Raw genomic sequence first — 13,194 nt, forward strand, 5'->3', positions numbered from 1 at the left:
TCAAAAAAAAAAAAAAAAAGATTACTATACATAGATTTGCAGGAGCTTTTATCCCTGTGTTCACTTTTAAATTCCATTTTAATGCTGCAGTGCTCTTCAAAATATAAAGACTGTAAGAGACAGAAATTTTCTTTTGGCTGCTCTTGTAAAGGATAGCCAAATTCTCCTTTTTAAAGTACAGTCATGCATTGCTTACTGATGGGGATGCGTCCTGAGAAATGTGTCATTAGGAAATTTCATCATCATGCTCACATTATAGAGTGTACTTACACAAACCTAGATGGTATATATAGCCTACTAGACACCTAGCTATATGGCATAGCCTGTTGCTCCTAGGCTACAAATCTATACAGAATGTTACTAGTACTGAATACTAGTGTAACATAATAGTATTTGTATACCTAAACATAGAAAAGGAACAGTAAAAATACAGTATATAAGATACAAGGCTGGGCAGGATGGCTCATGCTTGTAATCCCAACACTTTGGGAAGCTGAGGCAGGCGGATCACTTGAGGTCAGGAGTTCGAGATTAGCCTGGCCGATATGGTGAAACCCCGTCTCTACTAAAAATACAAACAGGTGGGTGTGGTGGCACGTGCCTGTGATCCCAGCTACTGGGGAGGCTGAGGCAGCAGAATCGCTTGAAACCAGGAGGCAGAGGTTGCAGTGAGCCAAGATTGTGCCATTGCACTTCAGCCTGGGCAACAAGAGTGAAACTCTGTCTCAGAAAACAAAGAGAAACCCCCAAAAAGATACAAAATTGTACACCTGTATAGGGCACTTACCATAAATGGAGCTTGCAGGACTGGAAGTTACTTTGAATGATTCAGTGAGTGGGTGGTGAATGAATGTGAAGGCCTAGGACTTTATACTGTATACTACTGGAGACTATGAACACTGTACATAGGCTCCACTAAATTTATAAAAATATTTTTTCTTCAATAATAAGTTAACCTTAGCTTACTGTAACTTTTTAACGTTATAAACTTTACATTAAAAAAATTTTTTTTGAGTTTTTGTAAAACACTTAGCTTAAAACAAATACCTTGTATGACTGCACAAAAATGTTTTATTTCTTCATATCCATATTCTGTAAGCTTTTTGCTATTTATTTTATTGAGAAGGGATTTTACTCTGCTACCCAGTCTTCTGTGCAATGGCGTGATCTCAGCTCACTGCAACCTTTGCCTCCTGAGCTCAAGTGATTCTCTCACCTCAGCCTCCTGAGTAGCTGAGACTATGGGCACATATCACCAGACCTGGCAAATTTTTGTATCTTTTGGAGAGATGGGGTTTCACCATGTTGCCCAGGCTGGTCTCCATCTCCTGGACTTAAGCGATCCTTCCCCCCTCGGACTCCTGGAGTGCTGGGATTACAGACCCATGAGCCATGGCACCTGGTCTATTTTTAATTTAAAAAAAATTGTTTTTTCACTTTTAAAAACTTGTATGTTAAAAACAAAGAAACAAACACATATATTAGCCTTGGTCTATACAGGGTGAGGATCATCAATATCACTGTCTTCTACCTCCACATCTTGTCACACTGGAATGTCTTCAAGGGCATTAACACATATGGAGCTGTCATGTCCTGTGATAACAATGCCTTCTTGTGGATACCTCCTGAAGGACCTGCCTGAGACTGTTTTACAGTTCTTTTTTTATGAGTAGAAGGAGTACACTCTAAAATAATGATAAAGGGCCAGGTGCAGTGGCTCACACCTGTAATCCCAGCATTTGGGAGGCCAAGGTGGTCGGATCACTTGAGGTCAGGAGCTTGAGACCAGCCTGGCCAACATGGTGAAACCCTGCCTCTACTAAAAATAAATTAGCCAGGTGTGGTGGCAGATGTCTGTAGTCCCAGCTACTTGGGAGGCTGAGACAGGAGAATCGCTTGAACCTGGGGCGGAGGTTGCAGTGAGCCGAGTCGAGTCACTGCACTCCAGCCTGGGCGACAGAGTGAGACTCCATCTAAAGAAATAAAAAATAAAAATAAATAAAATATTGATAAAAAGTACCAGTAACGGTCGGGCGCGGTGGCTTATGCCTGTCATCCCAGCACTTTGGGAGGCCGAGGCTGGCAGATCACCTGAGGCCAGGAGTTTGAGACCAGCTGGTCAACATGGTGAAACCCTGTCTCTACTAGAAATACAAAAATCAGCTGAGTGTGGTGGCACGCATCTGTAATCCCAGCTACTCAGGAGGCTGAGGCAGGAGAATCACTTGAACCTGGGAGGCTGAGGTTGCAGTGAGCCGAGAGCACACTACTGCACTCTATCCTGGGCCACAGAACAAGACTGTCTCAAAAAAAAAAAAGTACCAGTAACAGTTTTTTATTATCATTAGCAATTATATATTGTACATAATTGCAAATGCTATACTTTTATACAACTGGCAGCCAGTACATTTGTTTACACAAGCATCGCCAGAAATGTGGGTAATGCTTGTCACTGAGAAGTTACAATCGCTAGGATGGTTATGATGTCAATAGGCAATAGGAATTTTTCAATTTCATTGTAATCTTATGGGGCCACAAATAAATGCCCTATGTGGCACATCACTGTATTATTATTATTATTACTATTATTTTGTAAAAATACCTGGAAAGGTTTAGGGCAGATTGCAGTGGCAAGGCAGCTACTCACATGAGCCAGAACCTGCCCAGGTTTTTTTTTTTTTTTTGAGATGGCGTCTCGTTCTGTCGCCTAGGCTGGAGTGCAGTGGCCCAATCTCGGCTCACTGCAAGCTCCGCCTCCCGTGTTCATGCCATTCTCCTGCCTCAGCCTCCGGAGAGGCTGAGTAGCTGAGACTACACAGGTGCCCACCGCCAAACCCGGCTAATTTTTTTTTTTTGTATTTTTAGTAGAGACGGGGTTTCACTGTGTTAGCCAGGATGGTCTTGATCTCCTGACCTCGTGATCCACCCACCTCAGCCTACCTAAGTGCTGGAATTACAGGTGTGAGCCACTGCGCCTGGCCCAAACCTGCCCAATTCTAAATGAAATCAATCAGGATGCACCCACCCTTCTATATTCAGCTGTGATGCCTGGGACTCTGCAAAACACACTTCTGCTTTGCCTTTGCTTCGCTGCTAGGCTTTGCCAATAGGGGGAACTAGAGGGAAATGGCAAGATTGAAGGCGCCCTCCAGTCTGCTTTCTGTTTCTCTGAGCCTCACTTATTCAGGACTTCACTCTGGCAGGAGCAGTTCGTTAGGTAGCAGCAGCTGACTCAGTTTTTCCAACACTTAAAAAACCAGCCCAATTGTCCCTAACCCCCTCACCAGCACCAGCCGGCTCCTTCCTCAGAGGTTTGAGTTGCAGCTCCAGAGGTCGCTTTCTCTAGGTTTGTAAGATTTTTCCTTTGATTTTTTCAATGTAGCTGCTAGTTGCTACCCCATGACACTTTAGAGTACTCTTTTTACCCTTTAGTAGTTAACTATATACATATATAGTTATATGTGTGTATATTTGTGTGTGTGTGTATATACGTGTGTGTGTGTGTGTGTATATATATATATACGGTTTTTTTTTTTTTTTTTTTTTTTTTTGGCTCACTGCAACCTCTGCTTCCTGAGTTCAAATGATTCTCCTGCCTCGGCCTCCTGAGTGGCTGGGATTACAGGCACCCACCACCATGCCCAGCTAATTTTTGTGTTTGTGGTAGAGACGGGGTTTCACCATGTTGGCCAAGCTGGTTTTGAACTCCTGACCTCAAGTATCAAAACAAGAAAAAATTGTATTTTCTGGAACCTGAATGATCGTTGACTGATACAGCATATGATTTTGTTTTGTTTTGTTTTTAAACTTTCTCTTGTCAAAAACTTTAAGCTCATGTGAAAGTAAAACAAACAGTGCAATGAACCTGGCATCACTCAGCTACAATAATACTTCTGGCCGTTTTTACTTTATTTTATATTCTCATTCATTTTGCCCCACCTTCAACTGGGTATGTTGAAGTAAATTCAAAGTAAATTGGCAACAAATGTTTTTACAAGAAAATTGTTTCTTTAAGAAAACCTTGGGTCACTAGAATTTGTACAGTGTGCATGCTTATCCACTAGCAATGCACAAATGAAAAATGAAACTTTATTTTCTCTTGTAGAAATGTAACTTGTATATGTTTTTTTCCCTTTTTTTTTTCTTTTTTTTGAGCCAAAGTCTCACTGTGTCGCCCAGGCTGGAGTGCAGTGGTAGGATCTTGGCTCACTGCAACCCCTGCCTCCCGCGTTCAAGTGATTCTCCTGCCTCAGCCTCCTGAGTAACGAACTACAGGCGCCTGCCACCATGCCCAGCTAATTTTTTTGTATTTTTAGTAGAGATGGGGTTTTGCCATGTTGGCCAGGCTGGTCTCAAACTCCTGAGCTCAAGTGATCCACCTGCCTTGGCCTCCCAAAGTGCTGAGACTACAGGCGTGAGCCTGTTTCATCAACTTTATATGCTACAAAATAGTAAGTCCTCTCAATTTCACTCCATTCCGGTACAGAATATAAATTTTTTTAAATTTTGTTTTGTTTTCTGTTTTTTTTTGGTTTTTTTTTTTTTTGAGACGGAGTCTCGCTCTGTCGCCCAGGCTGGAGTGCAGTGGCCAGATCTCAGCTCACTGCAAGCTCCGCCTCCCGGGTTTACGCCATTCTCCTGCCTCAGCCTCCTGAGTAGTTGGGACTACAGGCGCCCGCCACCTCGCCCGGCTAGTTTTTTGTATTTTTTTTTTAGTAGAGACGGGGTTTCACCGTGTTAGCCAGGATGGTCTCGATCTCCTGACCTCGTGATCCGCCCGCCTCGGCCTCCCAAAGTGCTGGGATTACAGGCGTGAGCCACCATGCCTGGCCAGAATATACATTTATCCAATTAAAAATGGAAGTTCATTGCTTTGGGAGGCTGAGGTGGGAGGATTGCTTGAACCCAGGAGTTCAAGACCAGTCTGGGCAACATAGCGAAACTCCATCTCTACAATAAATACAAAAAGTTAGCTGGGTGTGGTGGTGTCTGCCTATAGTCCCAGCTACCCTGGAGGCTGAGGTGGGAAAATCACCTGAGCCTAGGAGGTCGAGGCCGTAGTGAGCCGAAATCGTGCCACTGCACCCCTGCCTGGTGACAGAGTGAGACCTGTCTCCAAAAAAAAAAAAAAAAAAGTTGCTTTACAAGATTTTTTCTGTAAGCCAAGGTATTTCAGGGTGATTTGTCATTATTTTTTCCAACCTTTCCCTTGTAGGGATCAAGTCTGATGTCTTCCTGTTTGCAAGTATTGCTTTCAACACTTTGCAACTCAATAAGGGCTTCATAAACTGAATTTTTTTTTTTTTTTTTTTTTTTAGATGGAGTCTCACTCTGTCACCCAGGCTGGAGTGCAGTGGCATGGTACCGGCTCACTGCAACCTCCACCTTCCAGGTTGAAGCAATTCTCCTGCCTCAGCCTCCTGAGTAGCCGGGATTACAGGAGCCTGCCACCGTGCCTGGCTAATTTTTGTATTTTTAGGAGAGACTGGGTTTCACTATGTTGGCCAGGCTGGTCTTGAACTCCTGACCTCAAGTGATCCACCTGCCTTGGCCTCCTTAAGTGCTGGAATTACAAGCCTGAGCCACTGCGCCCAGCCTGAAGTTTCTCTCTCTCTCTCTCTCTTTTTATTGTTATTATTTTTTTTTAGAGTCGGAGTCTCACTCTGTCACCCAGGCTGGAGTGCAATGGCACAATCTTGGCTCACTCCAACCTCCACCTCCTGGGTTCAAGCAATTCTCCTGCCTCAGCCTCCCGAGTAGCTGGGATTACAGACACCCAACACCATGCCCAGCTAAGTCCTGTAGTTTTAGTAGAGATGAGCTTTCACCATATTGGCCAGGTTGGTCTCTTGGCCAGACTGGTCTCAAACTCCTGACCTCGTGATCCACCTGCCCTGGCCTCTCAGAGTGCTGGGATTACAGGCATGAACCACCACACCTGGCTGAAGTTTCTTATCATTCTGTTCATTAAATGGTCAGATGAAAGGTTCCCAATTGATTTTAAATAAAATACTATCAGCTGGGCGCAAGTGGATCATCTGAAGTCAGGAGTTTGAGACTAGCCTGGCCAACATGGTGGTATTTAGTATTCTCTACTAAAAATACAAAAAATTAGCTGGGCGTTATGGTGGACGTCTGTAATCCCAGCTACTCGGGAGACTGAGGCAGGAGAATCGCTTGAACCCAGGAGGTGGAGGTTGCAGTGAGTTGAGATCACACCCTTGCACTCCAGCCTCGGCAACAAGAGTGAAACTCCTTCTCAATCAATCAGTCAATAAAATACTACCAAAATTTAGAGGCTTCATTTATAAAAAATTTCAATATAGGATAGATTGATTTTCAAAGGCTTAAACATTTCTAAAAAGGATGATGGGTGAAGCCTGCCATGCTGAAGTACTTTTTGAAAATTTATTTATTGTTGTTATTATTTTTTTTGAGACAGGGGTCTCTCTCTGTTGCCCAGGCTGGAGTGCAGTGGTGCAATCATAGCTCTCTACTGCCTTGAAGTCCTGGGCTCACTTGATTCTCCTGCCTAAGCCTCCCAATTAGCTAGGACTACAGATGCCTGCCACCACGCTGGCTAATTAAAAAAATTTTTCTTTTATGTAGATGAAGTCTTGCTGTGTTGGCCAGGCTGGCCTCAAGCATTCCTCCCAGTTAAGCCTCCCAAAGTGCTGAGGTTGCAGGTGTGAGCGGAAGTGCTTTTTAGATTCAACATCTACTTTATCACAACAATTTTGTAGGTTAGTTACTCAAAACTTGTTAAAATTTGACAACTATACCTTCTATTTTAGTTGGTAGAATAAAACAGCTTCCTAGGACGTTATCATGAATTATATGTACACTACATCCAATTCCAAGTACATTTATCCTCCATTAATTTCCTAATTCATTAAATACATTTTTGTATTACAATGCTTTGCTCCACCCAACTTTGTATTATCACAAATGCAATTTTAATTGTTGAACTTTAAAAAAAATTTTTTTTTAAGTTCCTGGGTACATCTGCAGGATGTGCAGGTTTGTTACATAGATAAACATGTGCCATGATGGTTTGCTGCACAAATCAACCCATTACCTAGGTATTAAGCCCAGCATACATTAGATCTTTTGCCTAACGCTTTCCGTCCCTGCAATGCTTCCCCGACAAGTCCCAGAATTGTTGAACTTTTAAACTAATTTCATAGTAACGTTAAAATATCAGATTGTTTTACTTCAACACTGATTAAAAGAATTGAAAATTTGAAACTTACCAGAATTAATGAAGTCAATTTTTCTATTTGAATCTGAAGATGTTACTAATAAAACTGGCATCACATAACTGGAAGTTCTGGGTAGTAACATATGTCTAGTCTAGTCTACATATTAATAGCCATGGCTTCACTTTTTGTATGGGCATAAGAAAACTCTGAATTAAAGATGAGAAGATGAGTGAAATTAATTAAAAACAGTCAATTTATTTAAGTAAAATGTCTTGCTTCACAGAGCGATTTGTAAGTGTACCTTCTGTATTAATTGTATTAATTAAATCATTGTCTCTGGGTTTTTTTGTTTTTTTGTTTTTTTTTTTTTTGAGACAGAGTTTTGCTCTGTCACCCAGGCTGGAGTGCAGTGGCACGATCTTGGCTCACTGCAAACTCTGCCTCCTGGGTTCAAGTGATTCTCCTGCCTCAGTCTCCCAAATAGCTGGGATTACAGGCACCCACCATCACGCCTGGGTAATTTTTGTGTTTTTAGTAGAGATGGGATTTCACCATGTTGGCCAGGCTACTCCTGACCTCAAGTGATCCACCCGCCTCAACCTCCCAAACTGCTGGGATTACAGGCGTGAGTCACTGTGCCCAGCCTCTGGGTGATGTTTGTTTAAGATAATTGCTAAGTTTTGAAGTAGATGCAGATACTTCTACAGAAAATTTATGTCTACTGGTTTTCCTGTGGTTATTGATCTTTTTATTTTTTGCGACAGAACCTTGCCTTGTCGCCCATGCTGGCTTGCAGTGGTGTGATCTTGGCTCACTGCAACCTCTGCCTCCCGGGCTCAAGTGATTCTCCTGCCTCAGCCTCCTGAGCAGCTGGGATTACAGGTGTCTGCCACCACACCTGGCTAGTTTTTGTATTTTTAGTATAGATGGGGTTTCACCATGTTGGCTAAGCTGGTCTTGAACTCCTGACCTCAAGTGATCCACCAGCCTTGGCTTCCCAAAGTGCTGGGATTACAGGTGTAAGCCACCACGCCCAGCCTGGTTATCTTAATATGACACTGATAGTAAATGTCAACAAAAATTTTGTGTAGGTTATACACAGAAATGGAAATTCAGTATTCACTTAGGTTTTTTTTGACACCTTTTAAGCTCATTATTGAAGAAAGGGCTTATTGCAAAATAAAAAAATTATCAAATAACAAATAGTTATAGATTTCTACCATACAATAAGTGGTAAAATAGTTGTAGCAAGAATGTTTACAGTTCTTTCTGTACATGGTTCATACATCACTAGCCTATCATTTATTACTGATCCCAGATAGCAGCCTGAAAGACTTCTCCAACCACCACAACTACAGAAGGAGTTAGCTCTTCCCAGTCACTCCAAGTGCACTGTTTTGTCAGCAAGTGCTGTCCACGCTGACTTGAGAGGAAAATGTTATACTGAGTTTGGGAGGGTCAAGCACAGGGATGTCATTGCTGGTCTTTTTTCAAATTTAACCAGGTGTTCAAGCGAGAACTCTGTTCATTGAGCACAATATAGACCATAATGAGCTAGGAATACAAAGTAGAGGTCTAGTAAGCTAATCCTTGCTTTTTCTAGTAAAAGTAAAAATCATATTACCTTGTAAAGACTGAAAGATCTGGGACAAATGCTAAACTGATGGCATACTGAGACAACAGACAAAATGTGACTGTCCAAGGCGAATGCTTCTCATGGTAACAAAGAGGATGTATAGAGACAGAGTTAGGATCAAGATTTCTCAATCTTCATTTTATGTTATTTCAATTATTATTTATTTATTTTTATTTTATTTAATTTTTTTGGAGACAGAGTCCCACTCTGTTGCCCAGGGTGGAGTGCAGTGTTGCGATCTCTGCTCACTGTAACCTCTGCCTTCTGAATTCCAGCAATTCTCCCACCTCAGCCCCCTGAGTAGCTGGGATTATAGGCACCCACCACCACGCGCAGCTACTTTTTAAAAAATTTTTAGTAGAGATGGATTTTGCCATGTTGGCCATGGTGGTCTTGAACTCCTGACCTCAAGTGATCTACCTGCCTCGGTCTCCCAAAGTGCTTGGATTGCAGGCATGAGCCACCGTGCCTGGCCTGTTATTTCAATTTTGAACCATGCAAATGTATTTTCCATTTTAAAGTTAGACTAAAAAAAGAAAAAAAGGCGTAGAATAGTGTATAGAATGCCAGCATCTGTGGGCATCTCTTTATTTAAAAAAAAAAAAAAAAAAAAACCTACTTACCTACAATTTATTTATTTATTTTTTTTGAGATGGAGTCTTGCTCTGTCACCCAGTCTGGAGTGCAGTGGCGCAATCTCAGCTTACTGCAACCTCTGCCTCCTGGGTTCAAGCCATCCCTCTGCTTCAGATTCCTGAGCAGCTAGGCCTACAGGCGTGCGCCACCATGCCTGGCTAAATTTTTTTTTTTTTGTATTTTTTTTTTTTTTTTAGTAGAGACAGCGTTTCGCCATATTAGCCTGGTCTCGAACTCCTGAGCTCAGATAATCCACCCACCGCAGCCTCCCAAAGTGCTGGGATTACAGGTATAATTTATTCTTTTTAAACCAGCAGTCTCCAATATTTATGGCACCAGGGACTGATTTCATGGAAGACAAATTTTCCATGTCCTAGGCAGGGGGATGGTTTGGGGATGATTCAAGCGCATTACATTTATTGTGCACTTTATTATTATTACATTGTGATATATAATGAAATAATTGTACAATTCATCATAATGTAGAGTCATTGGGAGCCCTGAGCTTGTTTTCCTGCAATTAGACAGTCCCATCTTAGGGGGAATGGAAGACAGTGACAGATCATCAGGCATTAGATTCTCGTAAGGAGCACACAACCTAGATCCATTGAATGTGAAGTTCACAATAGGGTTTGTGCTCCTATGAGAATCTAATGCTGCTGTTGATCTGACAGGAGGTGGAACCAGTGGGAACTCAGGCTGTAATGTTCACTCGCTGGCCGATTACCTCCTGTTGTGTGGCCCGGTTCCTAACAGGCCGAGGACCTGGTACTGGTCCGTGGCCCAGGAATTGGGGAACCCTGCTTTTTGTTTTGTTTTGTTTTTTTGAGACGGAGTCTTGCTCTGTCACGATGCAGTGCAGTGGCGTGATGTCAGCTCAATGCAACCTCTGCCTCCCGGGTTCAAGCGATTCTCCTGCCTCAGCCTCCCGAGTAGCTGGAACTACAGGCATATGCCACCATGCGCAGCTAATTTTTGTATTTTTAGTAGAAACAGGGTTTCACCATGTTGACCAGGATGGTCTCAATCTTTTGACCTTGTGATCCACCCTCTTTGGCCTCCCAAAATGCTGGGATTACAGGCATGAGCCACTGTGCCCAGCGGGAGCCCTGTTTTAAACAATATTCTGAGGCTTTTCATATTGTACTTGTAGTTAGTGAAGAGAAGATCTAAAAATAAGGGAATGCCTTTGCCATTCCAAGTAAAAAATTTCTTAGCTTGCCATAAGTGAAGAGGCTTAGAATATAAGTCCTCACTTAATGTCATTGATAAGTTATTGGAAACGGAACTTTAAGTTAAATTGGTTTTTAACAAAACCAATTTTACCATAGGCTTTTGAAAGTTAGAGATACCAGGAAGAAATCACTTTTCTCAGACCCAGGCAAAATAGGACCAGGAAGGTCTGAAGGAGAGGAGGCTCATGCTTGCAAATCTGAAATAAGAACTTTCCAAGGACTTTCTAAAAATCCTTTCATATCCTTCACAAATCTCCTGCTTTGATAAGGTTTACCACTAGACATTCTTTTGGACTTCAGTAATTCAGTTAAGATGTTCTTAAAAGAACACTTGCATCTCCACCAAGGAACTGACAACTCTGGCTTTGAACCTCTGGAAGTGATGAACTCTGTTTCCAAGCAGCTTATGTAAATCTCTTTTTGCTAATAAAAGCTCCCCTTACCCTTCCCTCACTAAATGCACTTGTAGCTTGCCATTTCATGCACTCCAGATTTCTTTTTTCTTTTTTTTTTTTTTTTGAGACAGAGCCTCACTCTGTCGCCCAGGCTGGACTGCAGTGGCCCGATCTCGGCTCACTGCAATCTCTACCTCCCGGGTTCAAGCGATTCTCCTGCCTTAGCCTCCCAAGTAGCTGCCACCATGCCTGGCTAATTTTTTTTGTATTTTTAGTGGAGACGATATTTTGCCATGTTGGCCAGGCTGATCTCAAACTCCTGACCTCAGGTGATCTGCCCACCTCAGCCTTTCAAAGTGGTGGGATTATAGGCATGAGCCACTGCATCTGGCTGCACTCCAGATTATAATCCTTATTTCTATTCCAGAGTAAACCCAACACCCAACATATTTAGAGATGATTTTTTTCTAGTGTCTTTTTTTTCAGATTGACAGGGTAATTGATATAAACAAGAGTTAAGTTCCTACAGCATATTTCTGGTCACAAAAACATCACCAAACTTCTAAATAAAGACTCAAAAGCTTCTAATAGTAAACATTGAAATAAATTTGAGCTCTACATACATTTAAGAAAGATTAATAAAAACAGGCTGGATACGGTGGCTCATGCCTGTAATCCTAGCACTTTGGGAGGCCAAGGTGGGCAGATCACCTGAGGTCAGGAATTTGAAACCAGCCCGGCCAACATGGTGAAACCCAGTCTCTACTAAACATACACAAAAAAAATCAGCTGGGCGTGGTGGTGCACGCCTGTAGTCCCAGCTATGCAGGAGGCTGAGGCAGGAAGAATTGCTTGAATCTGGGAGGCGGGGGTTGCAGTGAGCCGAGATTGTGCCACTGCACTCCAGCCTGGATGACAGAGTGAGACTCCATCTCAAAAAAAAAAAAAAAAAAGATTAATAAAAACAAGTAGGATAATTATTTGCCTCATTTTTGGTGAATGAATGAGTGATGACTGTCATAGTGGGGTGGGTTAAATTAAGGAATAAATGTTTATAAAGCAAAAATTGTAAGGAATGGCCTTTGCTACCACACAGTTCAAAACAATCACACATTTGCCAGACTCACTGAGCAATTTCATTCCTCATTGTTTATAGTCATGGCATTTGTATAATTATAATATTCTTTACCAATTTTTATTTTATAATAATTTGTATTCATTTATCCATTCACTGATTTTCTAACCCATTCCAGTTCAGGGTTGTGGGTGGCTGGAGCCTATCCTGGCAGTTGAGGGTGCAAGGTGGGAGCCAATCCTGGACTGAACACCATTCCACACAGGGTACACGAACTCAGACTGGGACACTTTAGACATGCCAACGAACCTCACCTGCACATCTCTGGGATGTGGGAGGAGACCGGAGTACCCAGAGAAAACCCACACAGACATGGGGAGAAGGTGCTGTAGAACACACCCTAGCAATGATGTCAGGCCTGGCCTCAGAGGGTGGATGGGAGCAGCTTGCAGGAAAATGAGAGAGCTGGCTCCCCTCCCGAGCCCCACTTCTTTTGAGATAGTCTCATTCTGTTGACGAGGCTGGAGTGCAGCGGTATCATCATGGCTCACTGCAGTCTTGATCTCCCAGAGTTGGGTGATCCTCCCACCTCAGACTTCCAAGTAGCTGGGACTACAGGCATGTGGCACCATGCCTGGATAATTTTTTATATCTTTTAATAGAGGTGAGGTCTCACCATGTTGCCCAGGCTGGTCTTGAACTCTTGGACTCAAGCGATCCACCCACTTCAGTGTCCCAAAGTGCCGGGATCACGAGCCACCTGCCTGGCCCTGGTTCCCTTAGAATGTGACCTTTGAAGGCAAAATGGTAGGTACAATATAAAACACTGCAACAAACCCTGATAATTCCCACGCTTGTTTCTATTCTAAGTCTTGCCCACAAAAGAGAAAACCTGTAGCTGACAAAGGTTTGGGAGAGTTTAGCAGGTGTAATCAAAAGACAATTTGCAGTCCCCACCAGAAAAGATGTGGTGTCAGATGAGGAGCATATAAATGAGAGCACTGCTCTGATGAGT

The sequence above is a fragment of the Mandrillus leucophaeus genome, unplaced genomic scaffold (assembly GCF_000951045.1).
Source record: "Mandrillus leucophaeus isolate KB7577 unplaced genomic scaffold, Mleu.le_1.0 Scaffold248, whole genome shotgun sequence".
Classification (NCBI taxonomy): Eukaryota; Metazoa; Chordata; class Mammalia; order Primates; family Cercopithecidae; genus Mandrillus; species Mandrillus leucophaeus.